We start from the raw sequence: 12,027 nt of genomic DNA, 5'->3' as shown, positions 1-12,027 counted from the left end.
GGAAAGGATGATGTAGAGAGAGCAAGGAAGGGGTGATATCGTCCTTATTGTCATTATGTCACTGTAACCCCTCTGTACATCATCTTTTATAATAATGTAACAATAAATATTTAAAAAATAAGTTGCCGGGAGTTTGGCCTAGTGGTTAAAGTGATTGCCTAGCATGCATGAAGACCCGGGTTCGATTCCTCGGTACCACATACATAGAAAAAAGCCGGGAGTGGTGCTGAGGCTCAAGTGGTAGAGCTCTAGCCTTGAGAAAGTCCAAGGACAGTGCTCAGGCCCTGAGCTCAGGCCCAGGACTGGCAACAACAACAACAAAAAAAATAAGATGACTGAAGCACAGTTAGGAATAAATTGATAACACATCTTTGTCAAAAAATATTCGTTTCTTTTCTACCTGGAAACTTCTGCCCTACAGAAACCACAAGTTGATGACGAGATGAGGAAACAGAAAGTCATTTGGGGGCTGGCCCATAACTGGCCCTCCCTACCTTAGAGCCTTCTGGGAAATTTGTTGCCAGGCAACATGCCCCACCCACTGACTCCCTCACTTCTGCCCAGGATGGGACATCCTGTCAGAATAGGTAAGAGCAGCCCCAATCACCTACAGACAGACCCTCCGTGGGTGGCATTCAATGTTTACGATGCTGTTTTTTTTTTTTTTTTTTTTGCCAGTCCTGGGCCTGAGCTCAGGGCCTGAGCACTGTCCTTGGGCTTTCTCAAGGCTAGAGCTCTACCACTTGAGCCTCAGCACCACTTCTGGCTTTTTTCTATGTATGTGGTACCAAGGAATCGAACCCGGGTCTTTGTGCATGCTAGGCAAGCACTTTAACCACTAGACCAAACTCCCAGCCCCGGCATTCAATGTTTAAGAAAGAAGAATTAGAAAAGGAAAAATAAACCCACAGGACCCCCCAAAACCCCAGACAAGGTGCTGCAATAGAGAGTTGGCATTCTGGGGTGCTTCAGTAGCCAGCCTCCTCCTGGTAGGGTGGATACATTGGGGCCTCCCTGGAGTCATTGCTAGCACCAGGTGGTATCCCATCAGCCACAGAGCCTTGTGGGCAATACTTGGGGTTGTATATCTGGCGGCCCAGACCAAAGACTTGGCCGCTCTGATTGGCGCTCTGAGTGTAACCCATCTGCAGCGACATGGAGGAGTTTTCACACTTGTCCGTTCCCAGCTTGGTGTCATAGATATGTCCTCGGGTCCCTGGAGCAGTCATGCCCACCTGACTGGCACACTTGTTTGTGCCCATCTGCAGGCTGATGGTGGAGTGGTCCATGGGAGGCAGGATGTGGTTTTTGGGGTCATAGAGATGTCACCTGGTGCCATAGGCTGTCATCGCCGACTGGCTGGCACATTTGTTGGTACCCATCTGCAGCCCAATAACGCATTGGCCGGCCTTCATGGTGGCATTATCAAAGTTCCGCTGGCTGCTGCTTCTCTGAGTACTTGACCCCAATGTCCACGCCACTCTGCAGTCCTTTTGTCTTGGCCTTCCCTGCCAGTGCGAGAAGTGACACCTAAACCTGAGTCATGTTCCCGCTCTGCTCTTGAACAGGTCATTGGCCTCAAACAGGTCCACAGGGTTCATGCCATAGTTGACCATGGCCTTGATGAAGTTGAAGAGGTTTTCTAGCTGGTGCCAGTTCTGCATGGAGCGGTTGATCTTGGAGACAGAGCCCGGCTGCACCTTGTTCATGAATGTGCACAGGATAACTCCATCCTTCAGACCCTTCTGGAAGTCGGGGCCAATGAAGAGGCCCTTGAGTCCTTTGATCCAGTCGCAGAGCTCTGCCTCCTTCTGGGGGTCATATTTGGACAGGAGCCGGTTCTTGACTTCGGCTGAAAGTCCATACAAAGGAGCTCATGGTTGGCTGAAAGTCCATACAAAGGAGCTCATGGTTGGCGGGACTGCTGTGTGGCAGGGACGGGACTCCCCTCTTCTTTTTTCTCCCCTCCCTCCCCTCTTCTTCTCCTCTCTTCACTCCTCTCTGCAACCCTCCCCCTCTTCTCTCAGGGCTCTTGTTTCCTTCCTTCTCTCCTCTCTCTTCCCCTTCACTTTCCTCCCTCTTTCCCCTACTCTTCTGTCTCGTCCCTCTTCTTCTCTCTCCTCCTATCTTCTCCACCTCTCTCTTTTCCCCTTCTCTCCCCTCCACTCTCCACATCCTTTCCTCTCCTAACCACCCAGCTCTTTCTCCTTTCTAGCCTCTCCTTTTCTTCCCTTCTTTCCCCTCGCCTTCCCCTTCTCCCCTTTAATTTTCTTTTTCTCCTTCTTCCTCCCCTTCTGCCTAAGCCCTCATATATGAAGCCCTGTTTTTCACAGCATATGTTTAGGATTGGGTTTTGCTCTCTGTCTGGGTTCATGCTTGAGTCTTAGCCCATTGGGTATTACAGGTTGGTAAAATGAGGTCAAACTTCTCTCTAAGAAGAAAGAATCTCATGGTTTTCTCACCCAGTGCTAGTCTGGTATTATCATCATCTCTATCTTAGCCTCCTGTGTAGTTTGGGACAACAAGTGCATGCTTCTGTGCCCAGCTAGGAGTGGAGATGGAATCTAGCCAATGTTTTTGCACAGGTAGGCCTTAATCAATGCCTTTCCCATTCCCAGCATCCCATGTAGCTACGATGTGAGACATTAGCACCTGGTTTTTGTCTGTATTTTTTTTAAAAAAATTTTTTAGTGGATTTTACTATTTGCTTCTCATACATGTGTATGAAATATTTAATAATGTTATTTCTCCATTACTCTTTTCTTTTACCCTTCTCTTCCCACTGATTCTCACTCCTAAGCAGTCTTCCCCATTTTACACTTGTGCCATTCTTTTTTATTTGTTTCAGATCTAGATTCCACATATTTGTCTTTCTCAATGTAGCATATTTTACTGAATCCAGATGTCCAGTTTCACCATTTTCTTAGATAACATTAATTCACTTTTGAATGGATAAATGATAGTTTGTTGTACAAATATACCTTTCCTTTATCCATTCATCATTTTTGAGTCTTGCTTTTTGCCTGTCTGTACCTAGATGTGGGCATGAATGGCCAACTATTGTATACCTCTCAGCATAGCTAGGATAACAAGCTCTTACCAACATGTTCAGCTGGCATCTGACAATTTTTGTCTTGGTTTGATCCGCAGAGCTCTTGTTATTGCAAAGCAGTACCAAGGTGAGAGTGGATTCCTGATGAACAATGGTCTAGCTCAGTGAGTGAGTGAAACTATCACAGGATATATCCTAGGCTTTGAAAACAGCCAAGAAAGGGGCCCAGAGACTAAACCACATCCACTCCAGATGAGAATGAGTAGAGATCATCTAGAAGTACTATGTGATTTTTGGATCAGCTATGTCTCAAAGACTTTTTCATTTAACTTGGGATATTTATTTCAAAGTTATAAGACATCTTCAGAGAGCTTTACAAATGAAATGAATGTGAGGAGCAGCCTTGTTTATTCAAGAAAATTCAGCATTTGACTGGGGAGGGATGGAAAATGTATGGTCATGTTACACTGTACCTCCAAGTGTGGGAACACAGATGGAGTTATTGGCCTCTGTAAATGTGTACCTGAACAGTAAAGGCTGTCATCTATTCATAAGAAATTGTGTTAGTTTTGAAACCTTTAAAATTCTTCTGAATCTTATTTCTATTTTGAAATGATAAAGGTTTTTAGACACTGAAAGAGCAGTAGTGACATTTTAAATTAAAGAACTTATTAACATTGATTTTTATGCCATATTTCAAATGACATATTTAGCAAACAAGTATTCAAGAAGGGAATCTCTATATACAACCATTGGCACTTAGATTTTAGAACATAATTAAAATGAGGCCGAGGGTTTGTATATCATAGACATATTAATCTATGTAATAAAACATTATGTCTATAGAGTCATAGATTTTTATGTCTATGTAGTTGTGTTTATATTTCCAATAATATGTCCATAGCATTGGGTATGCAAATATTGAGTCCTCACTCTTGTACTGTTTGAATCTAATAGCCAAATATTAACGATACAACGTGCCTTTAGTTTCTTTGGTCTTGACTTGTCTCACTCAACGTGATTCACTCTAGATTCATCCACTTCCCTGCAAATGCCATTATTTTATCTTGTCTGTTGGCTATGTAGAATTCCATTGTGTATATATATATATATATATATCACATTTTTGTATCCATTCATCTGCAGTAGGGCATATGGATTGTTTCCATCGCTTGGCTATTGTGAATAGTGCAGAGATAAACACAGCTGAGCAGGTGTCCTTATCATATCTTGGGTTATGATGCTCAGGGTAGATGCCCAGGCCTAGAGTTCAAGCCCCACAATTGACCAAAAAAAGAAAAGAAAGAAAAAAAAAGTGGTGTTTCAAAATAGAAAAGGAATTAAGACATACACATATTATGACATCCATGGTTTAAGAGTGAATCTTTTCTGTGGACAAAATATGCCTTTTTATCAGTCACTTATTAAATTTCTATTAGCAATTTTTTATAGTTTTTCTAAAAAATCGTATAAGTCTTTCTACACTTGGATATATTTATTATAAAAGTCTTGGCTATACTTATTATAAAATGACTCATTCCTTTTCTTTACTTTAACTAATCAATGCCACTACTGGTGACACAACACTGATATTGATTCTTGGTATTCAAAATTGAGACCTATATCAAGTTAAGTAAATAGAGTTTCTCTTTTAGAAACAAAGGGATCAAGAAAAATATCACAGAATCATCACTTATTATGATAGTTTCAAGTTTCTTTCTAATCAGGAAGAGGGATTTTGGTGAAAGACAAAAAATGTTAAAAAAAAGTGATAATGCAACTATGTAACATTGTTTATGAACTGCTGGCTGAGATCTAAGTTAAAGTGAATGAATCTGATCCTAAATATCTTGACAAACTTTGAGAACCGGGCTAAGTTATCTTAGACAGTTATCATGTTCCATTAGTGACATTGAAAATACAACTGACATTGAAACCATAGTACATAGAGGACTGAACTTGAATCCTGGGCCCATTTCGATCATATACCAGATAAACATCAAAGTATAAACATCCCACAAGACTGAAATAAGATCTAGATTGTCATAGCATCGTATTAAAATATCTAAGGTACAATCCAAAACAGGAAAATAAAAAATTACATGGTAAGAGAACCAACTGATGCTAATGCTAGATGTTAGCAGTCTTGGAATTACTTTAAAGTAGCTATTATTAAAAATGCCAAATGAGATATTGGGTGAATTCTCTTAAAAAATAGAAAGTTATCAGGGTGTGGTAATCCTAGCTACTCAGGAGGCTGACATCTGAGGAGCAAGGTTCAAAGCCAGTTGGGGCACAAAAGGACCTGAGACTCTTATCTTCATTAACCTCTAGAAATCAGGAAGTGGGGCTTGCTTCAAGGGTAGGACGGTAGCCTTGAGCTGAAAAGCTCAGGGACAGCGCCTAGGCCGAGTTCAAGCCCCATGACCCATGCAAAAAAAATAGGAAGATAGAAAAATATCCCTCAGAGTACATGACAGAAAGAAGAACCAAACTGAAATTTTGGATTAAAAATTGTAATAATCAGAGGGATAGAATCAATTGCAGGATGGAGATAACATAGGAAAGAATCTTAAAACTTGAAGCAAGATCAATAGAAGCAACTATTTCTGAATCCTAAGAAAGAAATAAGATGAAAATAAAACCGCAGAAATCATGAAACTAAACCAGAATCTACTTTGTACTTTCAGAGTTACAAAAGGATAGGAAAGAGAAAGTGTGAAATGTATTTAAATATACAATGACTGAAGATTGCAAACTTGACAAGACAATCTTCTCTACCTAACACAGTTATTTTGAATTTAGAAAAAATAAGTTCTAATAAATTCATACTCTAACACAAGATTAAAAAATAAAGACAAAGAAAAAAATCTTAAAATCCTTTAGAAATAGATAATGTATTACTTTCACTTGAACAGTGTTTTCATTGACTCAATAAGAAATTTTAGCATCAAGGGCCAGAAGTTTGGCCTAATGGTAAGAGTGTTTGCCTAGCATGCATGAAGACCGGGGTTCAATTCCTTGGTATCACATACATAGAAAAAGCTGGAAGTGGTGCTGTGGCTCAAGTGGCAGAAGGCTAACCTTGAGAAAAGCCCAAGGACAGTGCTAGGGCCCTGAGGTTAAGCCCCACGACTAGCAAAAAAAAAAAAAAGTCTCAAGAAATTATAGCATCAAATGAAATGGTACATTTTGTGTCAAAAGTAAAATATTGTCATCTCAGATTTCTATATCCAGTAAATACTCCCTACAGATGCCGGAAGTGGGCTTATTGGCACAACATATGCTTAGCATGCGTGAGGCCTTGAGTTCAATATAAACCCCAAATTTACCAAATCTACCACCAAATCTATAGAATCTATAAGAATAAAGACTTCACTTGAAGAAATACTAAGAGACTTGGAGAGTTGTTACTAGCAAACCAGCTGTAAAGTAACTGGTAAAGTAGGCTGTAGTTACACAATTGAAAAATGACAACAAAAGAAAGCAGAAAATATCAGGAATGAAAGGAAAGTAAAGAAATATTAAAAAATCACTATAAGCATGGTAGAACGTTAATCTCTTTTTTGAGTTCTGTAGGACACGTTTACTTGTCAAAGGAAAGGCATCTGATCAATCAACACAAGATAAATTAATTATATTTCCGTACATTGACAAAAATTGAAAACTGATATTTAAAATGGTCTTTTCAAGAACTCTCACAGTTTGAGTAACTATAGGTATATGTAATGGCAACCCCTCTGTGAATCCCTTTGCAATAATTTTAAGTTAAAAAAATCTATAGGGGGCTGAGAGTGTGGCCTGGTGGTAGAGTGCTTGCCTAGCATACACGAAGTCCTGGGTTTGATTCCTTGGCACTGCATACATAGAAAAAGCTAGAAATTGTTCTGTGGCTCAAGAGGTAGGGTGCTAGCCTTGAGAAAGCTCAAGGGATAGGGCCTAGGCTCTCAGTTCAAGCCCAGGATTGGCCAAAAAAGTCTATAGAACAAACTGCAAATTCTGTGGAAAGAAATGAACAGAACCTAAATAAATAAGGAAGGCTCCACGCTCACCAAGTGGAACACGCAGTGATAAGTGTATCAGTTCATCCCAGTTTGATGTGCTGACTTAACACAATTCCAAACTAAATCACAACAGGATATTTTTGAGACAAAATATTTATGTCTTAAATAAAGAGAATTAGCATTATGTCTAAAGAGTGATAAGTGCATTGTAAAAAGGAATTTTAAAGCAATCCTAATCACAAAACTTGATTTTAACACTTATTATAAAACTACAACAAGAACTATGGAGTATGGATCAAGAAACAATCCTATAGATTAACGAAACCGTATGATTCAAACATGGATCTACCCTGTTGAGAGCTGTTTTCTTCTTGGCTTCTCTCCCCTCATATGTGCTCATAGACTCTTTGCTTCTCATAAAGGCACTAATCCAATGAAATGCTAGTTACCTCTCAAATATTATCAAAATGTGATTAGGACTGAGCTATATGAATGCTGGAAGAATGAATGTAAACCTTTGGTTTAGATCACCAGTGCTCTTTGTATTATAGTCTAGGAATAGCTTCTGTTTAATTTTTTAGAAATCATCTGATTGGCATGTAATTCTCAAATGATTTTGACTAGACATATCTTAGTAAGTTTTCATCATTGTGTGTAGTTATGGAACCATAGGAAAAATCATGATCTGAACTCACCCTGTGAACTCCATGGTTTTCAAGTCCCTTGTAGTCAATTACCTTCCCTAAGTACTGGGCTCTTGGCAAACACAGATCTGCTATCATTTTGTGTTCTCTCTGCATTTTTTAGAATAGCACATTATTGGAATTATAACATACACTTCTATTTATGTTCAGATTCTTTCACTTGCCATATTGATGTTGTTGTTCATATATGCAGAAAACATTATTGTAATGGTAGGACTGTTCCGATAATGAAGGAGGGAAAAGAGCAAGAAAGATATGATGGAAAGTGAATGGTATTGAAATAAACTATGTTTATGAGTAAGGATGGCTTATGGAAAGTTATTGAGAGCTGTTGAATAATTGGGGGAAGGGGATATGTGAAAGAGAAGAAAATAGAGGAGTGTTAGGCTGACTGATGTATAACAGGCATGGATAAAATGCTATGAAGAAACATTTTTCTTTCACAATTAATAAATATTACAAATAAAAATGGGTAATGTAAGACAGGTTTTGATGGGGCAGTAAAGTGGGGAAAGGGAATGGCAGGGTAAAGGGTGAATATAGTTGTTATAATGTAGATGTGTGTACAAAAACAGAACAATCAAAGCTGTTGAAATTGTTTTAAGAAAGCAGTAATTTTGTTTCCTCCAAAAGACATTCGCAAACAAGCATACTGTTTCTGATTTGTTCTAGTTGTAATTGTATCAAATGTAACTTAGAACATGACATGCTATAAATTAAAAAATACTTGAACTCATCAAATAGGGGAATATTATTGTTTATAAAGAGACCTTAAATTATGTATTTCTGAAACCACAATTTAAAAGTTTCTTGATATATCAATAGCGATGTACATAAGACCATATAAGATGAGGCTAAAGGAAATGAACTTCAAGATATGGAAACAAGAGGTTTTTCTTCATTGTTTTCTGATGTTCTGTGTGAAGTTATTTCTTTTTTTTTCATATATTTTTATTGTAATTAATAGAAGGGTTACATGATATTTGCCAGATAGATGGTGCATTAATTCCCATACATTGATACCCTTTCACATGTCTTGGTCCCCATTTCCCTCCCCCCACCCCCCGCCCCTCATCTTGTTTTTCCCCCTTCCCTATCCAATTTCAAATAACCAAATACAAATATATCCGATATATCAGGTAACAAAGTGAGATACTGTAACAATATGAGATCACCAAGGGACAGCAAAAGAGATGAGAGATAACATAGTACCTTAAGAACAACAATCATTCATTATATGGCTTATGTTTCTATATCCTAGAGATCTTTTCCTTTAGCATCATCCTATATGGCCTTTTGTACAGTATGGCAGTTCCTCAAAAGACTAAACATAGAGCTCCCCTATGACCCAGCAATTTCACTACTTGGCATTTACCCAATCATCCAGAAACAAGGACATACTAAATCCACCAGCACAACAATGTTCATTGCAGCACTATTTACCATAGCAAAGATATGGAACCAACCTAGATGTCCCTCAGTTGATGAGTGGATCAACAAGATGTGGTATTTGTACACAATGGAATTCTATGCTGCTGTCAGAAAGAATGACATTGCCCCATTTGTTTGGAAATGGAAAGACTTAGAAAAGATCATATTAAGTGAAGTAAGCCAGACTCAAAGGAACATAGGCTCAATGGTTTCCCTCATTTGTCATAATCAGTAGAAACCTTGGGCTCTCCTAGCAGAGATTTGCAATAGAGTTATTTCTTTTTTCTTTCTTTTTTCCCTCTTTGGTTTATCCTCCATTGTCACTGTATTTGATTTTGTTACTCTGTGTCTGGTATATATGTTTATCTGAATTGAGTAAGGGAAGAGGAACAACAAAATGGTGAGACCAAGGACAAAGTGTAAACCAATGCAACCATGATAGTCATAAGACAGTATGTTGGAAATGAACTTTACAACTTGGGGGAGGGGTTAGAGGGAGGGAAAGTGGGAGAAAAATGAGGAAGAGGGTAATATTGGCTGACAAGAAATGTACTTATTACCTTACATAGGTAAGTGTAACCACTCTGTATAGCACCTTGCCAATAAAATTAAATTAAAAAAAATCTGTCATTATAGGCAAGGGTCCTCTCCGCCAAGGGAGCAGACCTCCATGGATTGTATGGAGTCCTATGATTTCCTCTTCTGTTGGGAAATTTATGGAGCAATAGGATGTCAGTTCAAGTGGAGAAATCAATGGATCAATAAGATTTCCTGTTTTGTTGGGCATCAGTGAGCTACTTTGGGCAATGTTTAGAATACTGGAAATACTGAAATAATCAACAGGCTTTTTTGTTTGTTTTTCTAGACCCTGAATGATAATTGTCTTGAAATTGTCTTTTTCAGGATCCCTCTTAAAAATAGGATTCTAATATTGAGATTTTCATATATTTTCTCCTTGATGAGAGGAAATAAGGTGTTTATGAAATGACATCCCTACTCAATTGACCAGTGAAGAGGGTGAAGGGGCATGGGAAGAGACAGATGGGGTCTTAGTTGTTGTGGAAGTAATGAGAGAGATGAGAGGTCCTGTGGGGAATAGATAGCTCTGACTTCTCCACATAATGGAAAAAGGTAAATTCATAATCTAGAATTTCCAGCTAAAGCACTAGTAAAAAAAACTGTAATAACTTCATCAAGTTTGAAACATCAAGAACTCAGATTTCATGGGAAAGATTTGCGTAACTGATACAGAGTTCCACCAAGGTTCTTGTAGAGGCTAAGGAAATAGACGGTGAAAACACAGGAAGTTATTGTTGATCACTTTAGTCTTCTACGGAGTACCTAGTTTTGTGTTAAGTATTTATCCTCCTCCATCCCCATTTCATCTTGCATTATATAAAGAGAATGAATAGTTGCTAATGTAATTCAGCTTTCAGCAGCAAGTAGAACAGAATTGATGTCACATGGTAGTAATAATGTGGCAGATGAGACTTCCATATTCTGTTTGTATTGAGGTTGAAAGTCAAGAATAGATGCAGAGTGACAGTAGAGATGGACTGTGCTGGCTATTTGCTTCTTCCACCCACGCTTTAATCTACCCCATGTCCTTTGCCTTCTGTGCCCCAAGAGACTGACCTCTATATACCAGAATTTTCTTGTCCTTTGGATTCCAGTTGAGTTTGACTGAATAAACTCAGCTGAAAGATAGAGAAAGGCAAAAGGAGGATATTGGGGTTAATTCACCCTTTCCACTCACTTTTGCTTGTGACAGTTTTAGCAATAGCTGGTTACATGGTCACAGTTTTTGCCCAGTGATTAAAATATAATGGTATCAAACTATTTCCAGGCTCTGGACACACTACTGCCTACTCTTTCTTCTTCTAGATCTGGGGTGACGGTGATTTCTCACCATTTCTGAGTGTTACATGAAGTCATTTTTGTTCCTCTAAACTTGAACATAATTCTTTGGAAAATATTTTAATTAAACTCAAGACAACCTCTTTGTTAGACTTTCTTCCTGGTAGTTCATTGACTGGTATGCTACAGAGGGAAGGAGAAATTGGGAGGGACCAGCTGAGGGTGGCTGTTGGCATCCATGTAGTTGGAAGTGGGCAGTGGAGGGGAAGCAAAGAAGATCAGAGAATTCAGAATCTAAAGCTTAGACAACAGTTGACATTCTTGATGAACAATTAGCCTTACAGAGTATGGAAGGAAGAGTGGTATGAACTGATGTGCTCATGGTACAAGGGAATTTAAGAGAAAGCAGTCTTTGGGAGATCCTGGCAGCCAGGTAGACAGTCTGTTTGGATTTGCAAAATACAAGGAAAAGCTTCAGTTCAGGAAGTGATTCAGTTTCTGAGGAATCCTCAGACACTCTTTCACACACATGACTTTTTCTTTGCCAGTCCTGTGGCTTGAACTCAGGGTCTGAGTACTGTCCTAGGGCTTTCTCAAGACTAGAGCTCTACCACTTGAGCACAGCACCACTTCCAGCTTTTTTTCTGTGTATGTGGTACTGAGGAATCAATCCCAGGTCTTCATCCATGCTAGGCAAGCACTTTACCACTAAACCATGCTCCCCAGACAGGCATGATATTTTATCTTACCTTTTAAAAATTCATTTTTAAAGACTCTATACGTCTAACTATTCTTTTGTTACCATTATCATTGCTATTACTATGGGCAGAAAGCAAGTTGCAAGGTTAATTTTCTTTACATTGTTGAATCCATCTCATAACTAATTGGCAAGAGAACTTGTGAAATTCTTAAGTATCTTCAGTGATTCATTTAAAATCAGTTATTAAAATTAGCCATTCATCCCTTTACTTTGTGGTTT

The 12,027-nt window shown here is 38.8% G+C and overlaps 1 pseudogene; it reads right to left on the bottom strand.

Moving 5' to 3' along the window:
- Positions 1–968: 968 nt before the first annotated feature.
- LOC150063502 (calponin-2-like) lies at positions 969–2,863 on the bottom strand (annotated as a pseudogene).
- Between the last annotated feature and the right edge of the window lie 9,164 nt (positions 2,864–12,027).

Source organism: Megascapheus bottae, chromosome 5 (genome assembly GCF_031878675.1).
Source record: "Megascapheus bottae isolate mThoBot1 chromosome 5, mThoBot2.hap1, whole genome shotgun sequence".
Lineage (NCBI taxonomy): Eukaryota > Metazoa > Chordata > Mammalia > Rodentia > Geomyidae > Megascapheus > Megascapheus bottae.
Note: the sequence above shows the minus strand (reverse complement) of the source record. Positions and strands in the feature narration are given on the sequence as shown.